The sequence below is a fragment of the Diabrotica virgifera genome, chromosome 6 (assembly GCF_917563875.1).
Source record: "Diabrotica virgifera virgifera chromosome 6, PGI_DIABVI_V3a".
NCBI lineage: Eukaryota > Metazoa > Arthropoda > Insecta > Coleoptera > Chrysomelidae > Diabrotica > Diabrotica virgifera.
Window position 1 is genome coordinate 57736884 of NC_065448.1, and position 16771 is coordinate 57753654.

Below are 16771 nucleotides of genomic sequence, written 5' to 3' on the forward strand. Positions count from 1 at the left end.
TCGGATGTTAGATCTAAATACGGGAAGATAAGAGTGAATACACACTCAGATAAGATAATAAAGTGACTTGTCACTCACAAGATACATTACAGATAATATATTAGATACGAGAGACACGCGTCTGCACTCTAAGATGCTCAGCCACCTAGTCCTTTCATCTTCGCAATATTGTCGACGCTTTTTCTCTAAGAAAAGTGGGGATATATCCCCTCTCAATAATAATGGCAACTTCTTAAAAAGAATTGACCAAATTTCGTTTTTAGGTAAAGTAACGGTACCTCATACAGATATCGAAAAAGGAAGTCAAGGGACCTAACAGTTGTTTTCAGAAGGGAAAGTTATTCAGTCAAATGGTTTCCTTTGAAATAGAACTTAAACGGAAAGTAGCAATAAAACATTCCAATACACATCCCCGCTTTGAATAGAGTGGAGTACCTAACGGGATTTTAGTAGTAAACTTGGTGCGAGATTTGTTAATAGTTATTTCGGTACCATTTACTAAACATATTACAATAAAAAGAGCTATATAAAATAAGAGACTCAGTATATTATCAAAACATTAGGTTTGGGCAAAGCTGCAATAAAAAATGGTTTATAATAATAAACTCAGTTATTTGCAGATACGGCCATAGGCGTACCCGTAATGAGTGCTAGTGGGCTTAAAAATTAATCCAAAAGGTATATTAATTATTTACTAACATTATTATATAAAAAAATGTTACAATATTATTAAATTCACTTCTAGCCTGAATCCACTTCTAGATCTGTTTCAGGATTTTTCCTTAAACTCGGAGGTTTATGAAATAACGAATTTATTCAAATTAAACATTTTCAAGTTACTGTATATCAATACTATAATATAATAGAATACGACAAATTTTATTTATTAATTTTGTTTGCAAATACATTTTTTCCGATTGCTGAAATACTAATAGAGTAATACAAAATTGAATTCAGCTACCTGATAGTTATTTTGGATTAAAGATATGCACTTTAATCTCATTTCATATGCTAGACAAATAATCGTCCAGATGATAGTTATATTCAATAGGAGCACGTAGATTCCCTGATTCTGGAGGAATCCATTATACGCCAATTCAATTTGGCTTTGTTCTATGTAACTAAACACACATACGTGGTGTTTGCCAAGCTTACTTATCTCTCAGATTTACAAACAGGGATAATACTGCGAGAATTTTCGTTTAATCCGGGGCAAACAAGCCACTGCGAAAATTCCATAAATTGGGTAGTAAAACGAGACTTTCCAACCATGTTAATGCTTTTATAGACAACGTAATAAATTACTTTGCTAAAAGAAGATAATGCTGCTAGTTTGCCTTATGTACATTCTTGAATTACTCTAAGCTCGTTTTAAATTAGTGATTTAAATAAAGGTTTGCAAGTTATAACAATACGTAAAATGCTTAGGAAAATATGGCATATAAATTCTACATAACTTTTACCTTTAAAAAACATGTGCCTATAAGACTTTTACTTTTTAACAGAACTTGGGTTCATAGGCAACAAAAATTGAAGAAAAATAGTATATTTACATATATGCAAAGACTTTTAGAGGCAGAAATATAACGTAGAAGCAACATAGACAGATAACTTATTATTTATTATACAAAGTCAAATAACTTATCTCTACTTGGCCTTTCTTCACCTCAGGCCTATTCTTTCATGATTTCTTGGTTCAGTTCTTCTCCAGCCATTATCGGGTCTTCCTCATTTTCTTCTTCCATCTTGTTGGTGTTCGTCAGCCTGTCTGGTTATATTAGTTTGGTCTTTTCTTAGAGTATGTCCAATCCATTTCTATTCCGTTTTGTTTGCAGATTTGGACATTATATTCTTAAAGTCCTTCCATGTTTTCTCAACTGTTTCCTTATTTTGGGACGCTTCGGTTCGGTTTATTGTCAGTCTTTCTGTGAATTCGGGTATTGTTTTTTCTTGTGGGCTAACCAATTTTAAACTCATTTAATATGGGTGACCCATTGAAATTGGTTAAGAGCTTCTACCTTGCATCTCCTTCTTCTATTTATCGTCGGGGTGTTTTACATTCGGCTAATTTCATCTTTATTTTGGCATTTACTAGAATGTGATCTGATCCCACATCTGCTCCTCGTAGGCTACAAACATCTTGTTAAAAGAGTGTATAACGTTTCTACTGATTCGCCTTTTACATTTATTTTGACTGGACCATTACGTGGTTGATTTTATTTCTGTATCATCCTCCTGGAAACCTCCACGTTTCTTTGTGTATCATTTTGTGTTTAAACATACTTCTGATCAGCCTATGGAGGAGCGGTACGGCAAGGGATAAGGGCTTGTGGCTTGGTGATACTCCTCCATAAATCCCAGTCAAAGGGCGTTGACGCCTAATAATGGTGTATATATATATTATCCTTTCCTACTTTGGAGTTAAGATCAATTACCATTTTTGTATCTCTTTTGTATTTATTATTAACCTTGCTGTATGTTGCTTGGAGCTGATCATAGGAATCAGCCTTCTCTCTCTCTCTCTCTCTCTCTCTCTCTCTCTCTCTCTCTCTCTCTCTCTCTCTCTCTCTTTCTATCTCTCTCTATCTCTCTCTCTCTCTCTCTCTCTCTATCTCTCCCCCTCTCTAGAACATTTCTACTGATTCGTCTGTGCCGGCATTATTTATTAAATCTATCTATAGGTTGTCACTTCCAGCGCCTTTTTTGTCATCTTTTAGTTGTTTCAGTGTGTTGTGTATTTTTTCTTTCGTAATTGCATATGTGCAAATGTTTAACTCCTGTATTACATTTTCTTTGTTTATATCTATGGTTTGTTTTTAAACCAAGAGAAGTGATTCAAATTTACCGCGCTGTAATACTTATTACTTATTTGTAATTGGTCCAACCGCAGGCAAGTTTACTCCACTGATATAAAATTTTGACACTAATGATTTTTTGTGTTTTCTGTGATATTCCTTTAATTTTTAGATTTTTAGTCTGTCTTTATATAAAAAGCAGTTATTTTTAGAACTCTTTAGTGACGTATTAATATAATACAATATTTTTGGATTACCGTTGAGGGCTTTATGGACCAAAAAAGAAGATGAATTTGGCTATTTTTCCAGTGACGTTCTTGGGTGTGAATCTGTCTTTTTAGTTTACTCCTCCTCGTTAAAAAATAAACTATAGTATTGCCCTGTTTGTGGAGTATATTTCCTTAAGGGGAAAGGTTCAAAATGTCGCCTGTCAAAATTTTTAATGTGTTTTAAACGTATTCATTTTTTTTTCGAATTCTGAGAAAACTAATAAGTATTTTTTTTTTATTTAAACGCAGAATGAAAGAATACGTTATTACTGAGGGCCGAAAGTCCCTTAGAATAAATAAAAAAATACAGAAGTTTTCAGGGACTTTCGGTACTCAGTAATAATGTAATCTTTCATTCTGCGTTTAAATCTTTCAAAAACATTTATTAGTTTTCTCAGGATTCGAAGAAAATGAATACATAAAACATATTGAACATTTTGACAGGCGACATTTTGCGCCTATGCCCTTAAAATGTTCTCGTCTTCTTTGTATTATTTCATGTTCTGTTTAAATTATATTTCCTTGTTTATCTTTGATTTGAATATTACTTGTTTTTGTTTTCTCTGTCAAATATGTATTGTGTTCTCAGGTCGTTTTCTTTGTCTTTGTGTCATTTTCAGCATTATCATTTACGTAATTCCTTTTACCTTTTCTGGCATTTATATTTTTTCTTTGTATTTTCTTTTTTCGGTTGCTGCTTTTGTAGTATTTCTTCTTTGGGTTTTTTTCTTTCTTCTATTAGTTGTGTTGTGTCTTGGGTTATCCATTTTCTGTCTTCTCTTTTTTTTCATCACAATCGTTTTGTTTGCAATTTTTGATAATATTTTTTAAATTTCTTCGATATTTCACCATCGGTACTAATTGACCAGCTTTCTAAGAGACTCATTAATGTTCAGCCCAGCGGGGTGCTATTGTTGGAGGTGTGGAATTCCATAAACAAGTGATGTATCTGTTTTATGAAATGATCCCTTCTAATTTACTAACTAAAATTATGTTCCTAATTTAGTTAGATATTGATATTGGAAGATGATTTTTAAATAAAAAATAACTCTTACAATATTAACTAAAAGGGAAGTTCCCTAGGTTGGCTGTATACCATATAGTGAAAAAACTCTCTCATGAAGTAAAAACCACTTCTATGTGATTGGTACATTTATTAAAATTTAAAAATCCCAATGGATTGGATAAAATGTGTCCAATTCAGAACGTTTTCAGACCTATCGGTCCATCATCAGTGAATTTGAATACTTGCTAAATATCCCCAGAACCAAACAATGGTTGAATTTATAATTCGATTTACATTATGTCAAATTAATATTGTAAAGGCTAAAAGCCGATGTTGAAAGATATAACCTCCGGGAACATAGTAAAACCCTACCAGGAAACTTACTAAGATGGTTGTAAAAGTTTTCTGGTAGGGTTTCACCATGTTCCAGGAGGTTATATCTTTCAACATCGGCTTTTAGCTTTTACAATATTAATTTGACATAATGTAAATCGAATTATAAATTCAACCATTGTTTGGTTCTGGGGTTATTTAGCAAGTATTCAAATTCACTGATGATGGACCGATAGGTCTGAAAACGTTCTGAATTGGACACATTTTATCCAATCCATTGGGATTTTTAAATTTTGATAAACATACCAATTACATAGAAGTGGTTTTTACTTTATGTTATAGTTTTTTCTTACAATATTAGTTTAAATATTAAGTATAAAAAACACAAGCTACATTTTGTAAATATATGTAGAATTGGTATTCATATAGCTATATCTTTTTTTAATCTTTAGTAATTTCTGCATAAATAAATCAGCAAGAATAAATAATTACTTCAAAGTTTGGAGGCTCCAAATAGTATTATAGTATTTTTGGCTAAACTAGTTTATAACTTGGGAGATTGAGATAACTAGAAAGCATCTGGCCTGTAAGTCAATTAACTGAAAATGCTGATGTCGCTCAGAGACATTCTCTATTACAAATGCTACATTGCAAACTATATAATTGCGATTTTCGTCGTGATACAGAAACTTCAAGCAACTCCAAGTCAATCGTTAATACCCATAATCCGACCTACAAAATAATTTTCCAACAAAATGTCAGTTTCCCGAAAGTTTGAAGTAAGTTTCCCTGTACTTCTATTTACGTACGACATACTCGCTCCCATCACACATGATTTGGAGAGAAACTTTAGAGTTTGTTCTCATCTGGGTGTTACACAGAACCTAAGTTGTTTTCTGATAAAAATGTCTTGAACAACGAAAACTTACACGTCCAGATAAAATAAAAGTATTTCACGGATTCACAAAAATTCTTTTCAGTAAGTAGATTATATTATTTATAACTTTATATAAAAAACAATATTTGCTGACCCGGCCAAACTTCGTACAGCCTTTCAATTAATAAATAAAATTGTGTTAAATTATTATTGGGACCGTGCAAGTTCGGCAAAGCGACCTCTATTTCTACGCTCTGTACTTTTATTCGCACTTTTAATTATATTGGCCAATTATATTAGTCCTGGTTGCTGGATAATTGTCAAGGCCATAGTCCAAAAAAATAATAAGAAGAAAAAATAAGATGCAGGTTATGTTTAGCAAACGTAAACAATTGTATGCAGTAAATAAAATCAGTTATTAAAATGCAGTACTGCAAGCAAAATACAATTAATTAAATTTACCTTTATATAATAATTGCATATCATATCAATATTGTGGAGCAATATATAATTTTTCTGCGTCAATGACAGAAGGTATGAAATATACGTCAATTTGACAATTTCAATTGACACTATGAATTATTTAAAATAGATGCAATATTTCTCCGCGACTCGCGCACGGTCGTTTCTCGTTTCCCTTTCCAAGTACTTGCACACCGCGAATAGACCAGTAGGGATCTGCGAAAAAACGTCTATTTTTGGATGTGAGAGGTCGCATTCGGATTTTTGCAGATAAAGTTAGGTGACCCCTTCAGTAATAATAATTGACTCACTCTCCTTCTCAAATATGCCCGGAACATTAATAAAAAAATTAAAATATTTAAAAATTTCGAAAAATATAGAATTTTTTCTGCTTTCTTTGCTTATAACTTTAAAACGATTCGTTTTGGAACAAAGTCGTAGAGAAATACAATAAAGATAATTGAATTTTGTATGATATACGACTGGTAAAAAATGTCTTAAGGTATTACCTTTTCTGCAATATAGCAATAAATACAAAATAAGGTGGCAAAATTAGTCTGTTATTCAATATTTTTTAACGACTTTGGTGGCACTTAGAACCTTCGTAAATCGCTTAGGAAATTCTTTGTAACATACTTAAATCGTATACCAAATTTCATTAAAATCTAAATGTTTTTAAAAAAGTTTAAATTTTTTAAAATCTTTCTGAACAAAAAGTAGACCATTTAGAAATTAGCTAATTTTTTTATATATAAAGAGGTGCTCTACCTATCTAATACACTTTACAGAATTAAAATCGGATTATTTAAGGGGCCCCAGCAATGTTTTATTGGCTTATAAGCAAATAGCTTTGTTTAATAATAAAAAAATTAATTTTTAGCAATGCAAATAATTAAAACCGGTATAATTTGAATTAGTCGATCGGATAGCTCAGTGCGACTAGTGGCTGACCCACACTTCACTTCGCTTGGGGTATGTGAGTTCAAGCCCAGCCCAGCCCATCGGAAAAACAAAAAGGCTAACGCGCCAGTATACAATTCTAAATATGAATCTGGCGCTTAGACTGGAATATGCTGGCATCTGATCGACCTATGAGGGAGCAGTACGGCAAGGGATAAGGGCTTGCGACTCGGTAATACTCCCCCATAGATCCCTACCGAAGGGCGTTGACGCCTAAGAATGGTGTAATACATACATAATTTGACTTAAACTTTCAAATGCTGTCAGCAGAATTGCTATTTTATTTTTTAATCAAACGTTATTCGCGTTCAAAAATTGCAATTTCTCGACTTTTTTAAAGTTCCACCTCGTTTATTTCGAAAACTATGCATCCTACGAAAAAACTTGTAAGAACATTTTTTGCTTAGAATTACCCAAGAAATACAAAAAAAATGTTTCATTTGGCGAAAAATCGATTTTATGTAATTCCTCAAGTTCTTTGTTTATAACAATCTTATCGACATCCGGATCAACTGTTACCCAAAAAAATCGTGTTCTACGGGTCAAAATACATAAAAAACTTGGATAAGTCCATCTAAATAAAGGAGCCCGTAGCACCCCCTCCTGGCCACAGCACTAATTTGTTTATAAGCCAAAAAATTGTCTATAATTTTAAAACATTGCTGAGGCTGCTTAAATAATCCGATTTCCATTCTGTAAAGTGCATTAGATAGGTGGAGTACTTCTTTATATGTAAAAAAATTGACAAATCTTTGTATGTTCTAGTTTTTGTTGTGCAAGATTTTAAAAAATTTTAATTTTTTAAAAAAAGTTTAGATTGCAAAATTATTATGCAAAATCTAGAAAATCAATTTTAATTAAATTTGGCGTACGATTTTAGCACATTACAAAAATTTTCTAAGCGAATTAGGAAGGTTCCAAGTGTAACCTAAATGATGGAAAATCATTGAATAAGGACAGGCTGGTTTTGCCCCCTTATTGTATATTTATTGCTATTTTGAAGCAAGGATGATAAATCAAGACATTTTTAACCAAACGCATCTGATAGAAAATTTAATTATCTTTGTTTTATTCCTATAGGACTTGGTTCTTAAATGAATAGTTTTTAAGTTATAAAAAAAATTAGAAAAAAAAACGAAAATTTTATGAAATTTTTAAATTTTTTATTTTTTTTTATTAATGTTCCGGGCATATTTGACCAGGAGCATAAATCAATTATTATTAACGAAGGTATCACCTAACTTCATCCGCAAAAATTTGAATGCCACCTCTCACATCCACCTAAAAACAGATCCTTACTGGTCTATTAGTTGAGTTCTAACTTTTTTATTTTAAAAATAAATTATGATGTTTGTTAACAGTTTCAGAAAGATCTAATTTGCACGGAAATAAAGTTACCATTAGAGGAATGGGTTACACTCTTCATCTTCTTCTTTTTCTTTTTCTTCTTCTTTTTTCTATTGTATAGACATGACTCTGTCTGTTTTTCAATGTGTGTTCAGTAAGTTGTCGTGTCATCATCTTCGTGATCTGCCCAATGATTGTCGTCCTATCTAGGAACCGTCTCTAGTCATCTTTCCTAATCTATCTGTTGTCATTCGACTGATATGGTCGATGCATTCTACTCTTCTATTTTTTACCTAGTCCTTGGTATTCTCCTTCTTGCATCTCCATCGTATATCTGTACTTCTAACTCTGTCCTTTCAGAAAGTTTCAAACATTAATCAGACGAGAAGGATCTTTTTCAAGAAACCAAGAACTCGAAAAGATATATAAAAATATGCTGCCAGAATATAAGCTTTATGCTCGCCGCCCAAGATTTAGCCCAAAAATACGAAACTTTAGAAGACGAAAGGACCCGAGCAAATCAAAATTTCCGCGGAAATTGGAGACGTACAGACCCTACAGAATACGATGCCAAGAGGACGTGCTTTAGATGCAAGATGCCAGGTCACTTCCGTAAGAATTGTAAAAACCCATGGATAAAGTTTTGTTCGCGAAGTGGCCAAGAAGGGGACTCTTGTGTGAAGGGGATGATTGTTTTTTAAATCGTTTGCTTTTTCCCGATATTTTTATTCATATTTATTCATTCAAGCAACCTGCGGCTCTGTTTGCTCTATTCACTTGACCTTCCAACTCTGTTTCGAGCTTTCCGTAGCTAAATAATATGATGCCTAGATATTTAAACTCCACCATTTGTTCTATTATCTGATCCTCAAGTTCTAATTTACATCTTAGTTTTGCTATCATAACCATGCATTTTGACTTTAGTGGGGAGATTAACATGGTAACTTTTCTAGCTGTTATATTAAATTGGTGCAGCATACGTTGTAAATCATCTTCACTTTGAGACGCTAGTAATGCATCGTCTGCATAGTAGTTTATTTTAAGTTGTTCTTCTTCCATTTGAAATTCTTTTTTAGCTCTTTTTATATTATTTTATTCATGGTCAGTTTAAAAAATAGAAAGGACTCAGGAAATTCCCATGTCTGATCCCATTGCCGGGTTTAATTGAGTAATTATTCCTTAATCTACTTTAACTATAGTCGGTTCGCTAAACTCAGACGCAACCGGCTAGATATTTTAGTCGATAATTTTTTTGTTTTTTGTCAATTTTGCAAAAATTGGCAAAATTACTAACTATTTAGTGATTATTAACTATTTAGTAATTATTTTTTGCCAATTTTACTAAAATTGGCAAAATTACTGACTAAAATATCTAGAAAGTTGCGTCTGAGTTTAGCGAACAGACTATATTATTGTGTTATTCTAATAGATATTTTCGTTCATTATGATTATTTCTACAGTCTAAACGTCCTTTAGTTTAATCGTATCAAATGCCTTCTGTGTTGCTAAATGTGTTTCTAAATGAACTATTTAAGCACATGTTACCAGCCAAGTAGAGCTTGTTCAAGATGGGCACCGAACGTGTTAAGGTCCACAAAACGAAAAATATGCTGATTTGTTTTATCCTAATGTAAAACCTTGTAGTTTTTCTGCTAGTGTTACAATTTCATTCACTTTGGTTGATAATTTTACTATTATAGTCGGTTCTCTAAACTCCTGGCTAAAGATTTTAGTAGGTAATTTTTTAGGTTTTTGCCAATTTTGCCAAAATTGCCAAAATTGCTAACTATTTAGTAATTATTAACTATTTTGTAATTATTTTTTTTATCAATTTTACCAAACTGGCAAAATTACTTACTAAAATCACTAGCCAGTTGTGTCTGAGTTTAGCGAACCGACTATATCTTTAAGTCCGATGTGTTTTCATTTTGCAGAGAGGTATTGGGGTGCTTGATCTACATTCTTGTGGTATTCTGTTCTATTCTATTATTTTTTATTGGTTTTAATAGCTCTTTGGTCACATCTAGTCCTACATACTTTAGGATCTTGGAATCGTCAACAAGAAATAAAATATAAAATGATATTGATTCTCAATATATATTAATGAAATGAAGAAGAAGGGGTCATGGTATTAAAATAATTTTTTCGTATTTTAGTATAGCAGCTCCATATTAATATTTTCCTTTACGGGAGCTTTACGGTTTTTCATTCGTCCACAGTTCATATACATGCACAGCTCGTTCACAGCTATTTGGTGTGCGTGGTGTGTTAACCTATTTGCCATATTCCTTTTCAACGAAAACTTTTCGTTTATAAATTTGCAAAAGTCTGTGTGTTATTGCGTTGCCGCTCCTGCAATACTTAGAGCAGATGTATCGATGGATTCTTATGTAGTTTTGTCTTCTGAATCCAAATCTGAAAGCGGCATTTTGATATCTCTAACTGTCTTCGAGATAATCGACCTCAAAGTCGAAAATGTGACGTCACAATCCGGTTATCTCCTACCAGGCACTAAACGTCAGCTGAAATCTTTGATTAGGAAGTAGGCTACTTTTTTAACCTGAATTTGTTAAGCAAAGTAAATGTTATTATTTACATTTGAGTTTGACACTTCGTGAATGTCAAACTAAATTTTAAATTATTTAGCTATTAATAAAATATAAATGACATTTTATAGTGAATTTAATTAGTATATAAAATAATATGTGTAATAAATGTATAAAAATACAATTTGAGTACATTTTGAAAGCAATAATACATAGGTATTATACTATATTAATAATGAATCAGTAGAAACGATTATATTTAAATTTGGTAAATTATCTATAACTCCACTCGACCAGTGACCAGCGCACACAACTCAAAACGTAAGTACGCAAATACGGTTGCGTGAAGAGTGGCGCAAAGCCGTGGACTTTACGAGACTCGCTAGGTCTGGAGATCCAAGTAAAGTTCATCAGTAAAAGTATCTTTATCACGTATGTATTATTTATTTTACAATATTGGAAAATTGTTATTTGAAATGTGGTTTGGAACAAAAAAGTATGTTCTGATATATGAAGTTACATCCTTCTAATGGAAAAAAATATTTGACGAATTTTCTCAAATTATGGATACCAACATCATTGTCATTTATAACTCTTGTATTTTTAATTTGACAAAGAAAAGTTATTCTTCATAAAAATATTTTCTTCGTCTAAGATTTATGATGCAACCATCATGAATCAAATTTTATTAATTTTATACGAGGTATGTAAAAAATATGAATTTCGAGTAAAGTATCTTTATAGTTCACAACATTTAAATTAGAATGATGTACTTGCACATTAAAACATAATTTTTATTCTAAACAGTTTTTCGTAATAGCAATTTTCTCTATTATGAATTTAAATAGGTATATAGACAAAGTTTTCGTTATGATAATGCTCGCATTTTCAGCTTGTTTCTTTATAAATTTAAAAAAAATACAATATTGTGCTAATCATTACTCGTCTATTAATAATTGTCATAATACAAAAATAGCTTTCACAGAAAGTCAAACATAAAACTCTAAGTTTTATTTATTTACAAGTTTAAAACTTTCGTACATGTTTTTCTACATCTATCAATTTCTTTCTACTTATCCACTATAAAAAGCCACCATTATATGCACGTTTCGCCATCAATTCAACACATATACGCCCGCTAGTAAAAAAGTTTTTTCGCTGTAAAATATGTCCTGGGCTCCCAACAAACTTTATGAGCACAGAAAAACCTTTTTATATATTTCTATTATAGGAGACTTCCCAAACACCTGAAAACGACAAAAAGCGGCCCAAAGTGGCGAGCGGTAATATAATAAAGAGTTTCTGTTTTTTTATTGACGGCGAGGGCAGAATCCAAACGATGCATGCTTTTTTTTCAATAGAGGGCAATATCGATAGGTTCGAGATGTACACGCAATCATTTACTGCAAAGCGGAGTATTTTTTGATATTAGGTTTGCTTTTTACGGCTTCATATCCGGACCAGGGCCGGATTTACATGTTGAACCCGACCAGGCACTAATATTTCTGGCGCCCCACACCTTGATCTTCCCCCCTCCCCCTCATAACCAACCAACTTTTGTCTTTCGCTGCTGATTAGTTTAATAAAAACCCTAGTAGGGGAGTGCAATTAGAATGAAAAGATACAATGTTTCGGAAAAAATCAAACAAGGTTATATTTTTCTAAAACTTTTTTTGTTAGTTTATAAATATGTTAAAGTAAAAAGTTCTACTCACAAATTTCGCCGCTAATTGTTTATTAATTGTTTAAACAATAACAATTATTTTGTAAAAATAATGTTAAGAATATGGGTAAATTCAACATTTTATTTTGATAAAAAATGTTTTTATTTTAGTTTTGATTATGCTGAACCCGAATTTGACATTACAATTTGCAAATTCAAAATGGCGGATTCAAAATGGCGGATTTTTTCCTAAAAATCCTTAAAAAGTAGTTGTAAAATCCGATTTTTTTTTATAAAACGTGTTTGTTTACATATATGTGGATATTTTTGAGAGGTTGCTGAACCTGAATCAAATTTTGATAATTTAAATTATAAAATGGCAGATCCAAAATGGCGGATAACTTAAAAAATAGTTGTAAAATATTAATTTCTTTACAAAATGTATTTATTTCTACAAATGTATATTTATTTTTGAGAGCTTTGATAAACCTAACTTAAATGTTAACATTATAAACTATAAAATGGCGGATCCAAAATTCGGATTTTCTAAAAAGAACATAAAAAAGAACATTTTTCTAAAACATATATTGTCTTTATTTTTAACAGGTTGTTGAACCTGAATTAAAGATTAAACATTTAAATTTCAAAATGGCGGATCCAAAATGGCGGATATTTAAATGAAAAAGAAGTAGAATCCAATCAAACAAATTTCAGTTATGAGTAAAATACCTATATTTTTCATAATACTGAAAATTGTTATTATGGAAAGTTGTTCAGAATTAAAAACAATGTGTCAATATGCAATTACACCCTTCTAATCGAAATATTGTGAACTATAAAGGTACATATTTATTGCGCGAAATATAATTTTTTTACATACCTCGTATAATATTGATAAAATATAATATTTTATATTTGCATATTAAGTGTTAGACCATGCACAGCTATTTATGACGAATAACTTTCTTCATAAAATTAATAATGAAACAGTTATCATAAATAATAAGTGAAAATTTAATGATGTTGGGTATAATTAATTGGAAACAATATTAAAAAAAACAAATTTTCGATTAGAAGGATATAATTACATATTGGAACATAACTTTTAATTCCAAACAACTTTTCATTATAAAAATTTTTTATATTGTGAAATATAAAGGTACTTTACTCTTGAGTGAAATTCATATTTTTTGACATACCTCGTACAAAATTAACAAAATTTGATATTTGATGGTTGCATCTTATGTTATATACGATGCAGAGTATTTTATAAAGAATAACTTTTTTCCGTAAAACTGATATTAAAAAAGTTATCAATAGGTTCCAAGTTACGCAGACATACTGTATAAGAGCTAAAAAAAATTTTTTTTGTTAAACATTTATTATTGTTGAAGCTTATTATTAAATGTATTTTAGGTAAGTTTTACACAAAAAAGTTTTGATCACTCTGTATATACATTTTTTCATCTGGTAATTTTCGGTTTTTGTATTACATTTTTGTTATCTTTCTTAGTTTTCTCAAAAAGAAATTGTTTATTTCACTTTTAAACTAAAATAATTCAGTGTTTTTTTAAGACTATATCCTAAGCTTTAAAAAAGTATCAAAAAAATTGTATTAGATTTATTCAAACTTGAGTAATACCGTCTTAAAGTGGTGGGAATTCTGTAAAACTACGAAGTTTTCAAAAATTACATTTTTTGAGACATCGTATTATTTGAATTAAATTTTTGAGATTTTTTTTGAACAAAACATCGTTTAGTAAGATTATTGAGAGGTAAGTTATGCAAATTTGAGAGTTTTATAAGTAAAATTGTATTAGTTACACATTTTTAAATTATTTTTAAACAAAATTCATGTTAGGCTCACTTTCCGCCCACACCGTACTTATGTCCATACATTTTATTTTTTAGTTTTACGATCTGACGTTCATTTTGTGAAATATTCGCTTTTTTTCCTATGAAACTTTAAGACACCCATTTCCTTACGCCCCGCTCAAATTGTTAGATTTTTGAAATATACACTGCACTGTTTTGCATTTACTTAACTTATCTTAATCTGACGATGTCGAGTCTTTCTAAGTATATATTTTTTTCGGACCACCTTAACGAAGTTCCCTGTATTAAGAGCCAATATATGGTAGAGGTACATTTTGAGAGTATAAGGTTTCTCCTCATGTGATAATCTGACGCGTTCGAGTAACTGCAAAAATCCCCGCTTGGACTCCCCTACCATAAGTCCCTACGGTCAATAATTCTGATGTCATCCGTACTTAAGACTCTGGAAAAACTACTCGAGAGGCATATTAGGGATGGTATATTGTTTGGTAGTCCGATACATCAGGTACAATAAATATGCATATCGAGCATGAATCTCCACAGAAACGTTTGTGACAGAAATGTTTTTATAACCATAAAAAGTCTCTTTGGCAACCAAAAAACGTTTTTTAAATTTGTGCACGTGAATTTTTGTGAGTGTTGTCCCATTTTTAAAATTATTAAAAGTTGTAAATGTAATATCTACTAGGGATAATTTGTTAATGTGGTTTGAAAAAATTTTAAAAAAATTCATATAAAAAACACATAGTAAAATAATAATAACCAAAAAAAAAAGAAAGTAAAAAAAGTGTTTAGCACAAATTAAAATATACATTAAAAAAACAGTAAAATAATTAAAAAAAAAGAATGTGTGTGTACTTTGTACGCACGTAATAAGATATTCTTCTATTATATAATAGGTAATTTAAACGAAGTAAATATACTTAAAAGGTTATTTGTACTTATTTTATATAAAAATCAAACTAACTTTCTTATATACCACTTTCAAAAAAGAAGAATATCTTCAAAAATTATATAATAATATACTTACAATCATAAAATCTATAAAAAAAATATAAAAAAATAATAACTTGCTTGGGGCTTGAACCCATTTCACGTGTACCGCGCCGTACGAAAGTTGACGCCATTTCAAACTGCACCAAACTCTCGTATACGTCATGTGGGAATATACACAAACCAAACGTTTACACCATAAATTTATATGAATTTAATTAAATTATTAGTTTGATTTTTGTCGAAATAAAATACAACAAAATATAGAGTAAGAAAACGATATATGAGATGAAGATTTGTAGAAAGTTTGTCCGTAATCAGATTATGTAAATTATTAAAGCATTGCCTACTAATATGTAACTACATTATTTTGTTTACATTTTCCAAATAGAAGTATTGAAGCTATTAGGTATTTCCAACTGAAACATTTAGAATTACGTACCTGCGGCTTTTCAAAACTATTTAAAAAGTCACTATAATTATAAATTTGATTTTATTTCTGTCCGCACATCAATAAAAACTAATATTATACAATATTTTTGTTTACCGATAACCTCCATACTGAACAATTATTGACAGATCATTTCAAAATTTCAACACCCAATCAGAGCCCGTATAACAACTAATACCATACTGTCGGTGTGCGCATGCGCGGGGATCAATCAAATTTTACCTTCAATCGATTCGCTGCTAAAGAAAAATATCTTCAAAAAACAAAATAAAAAAGCAACACTTTCATAAACACTGTTAACACTTTCATAAACATTAAACTAAAAAACAACTGCAAAAATCTAAGACAACCTACAACTGTTAATTGCAAAAAACATACATCACTAAGAACACATGAATTAATACCAAATTCCACATTGAACAATATAACAAATAATTAAGAGCTATTTGACTAGTCAGCTGTTTTGATTGGGCTGGTGACTTTCACGTACATCTTTAGCTGTAGGACGGTTTCCGTAACTGATATCTTGTAGTTTGTATTGTGAAGACTTTTTGTACTGGGCCTGAAGATGAGTCATAAATTGTAAGACTCGAAACCGGTTGCCCCATGATTATGTAACAACTAATAAAATACAAACTTAAAATTGCGAGTATTGACTCAATTCCTATATACAATTGTAATATAAAATAATTCGCTGTAAAACGAAAATTAGAGTCATCTTACATTTCAGTTTGTTCAGAGAGGATCATAAACGCCCTTACGTATGTTTCACCCGCATAGGGGTCTTCGAATATATGGCTACTTCTGGCGTTTTACAGCAAATTATTTTATTCGATGCCAGAATATTCCTAAATAAAACCTTTCTAAACAATATAATCAAAAACTCAAATAAAAAGTAAGTACCTACCCCTTCCCAAAACTTCAGAGTGGTGTAGCTTACCTGTAACAAAAATTTATATTAATATTAATACGTCAATAATAGTACGGAATCCGAATCTAAGCCGACCTTCACCCATCTGTTTTAGGGCAGTTAATGAGTGCAAGAACAGGTTATTACCTCCGAATTCTATCCTACTGCATGGATTTTAATGAAATTTTAGGAATACCCTGAAAATATCTCCTTATTCAAAGTCTACCCTATGCCGATGTGTGCTTTTGTCTTGGGCGCGGTTCCCACCCCTTCTAGGGGTGGAAAATTTTTTGGTTAAACAACTACGGAAGTTGCTAGAGAAT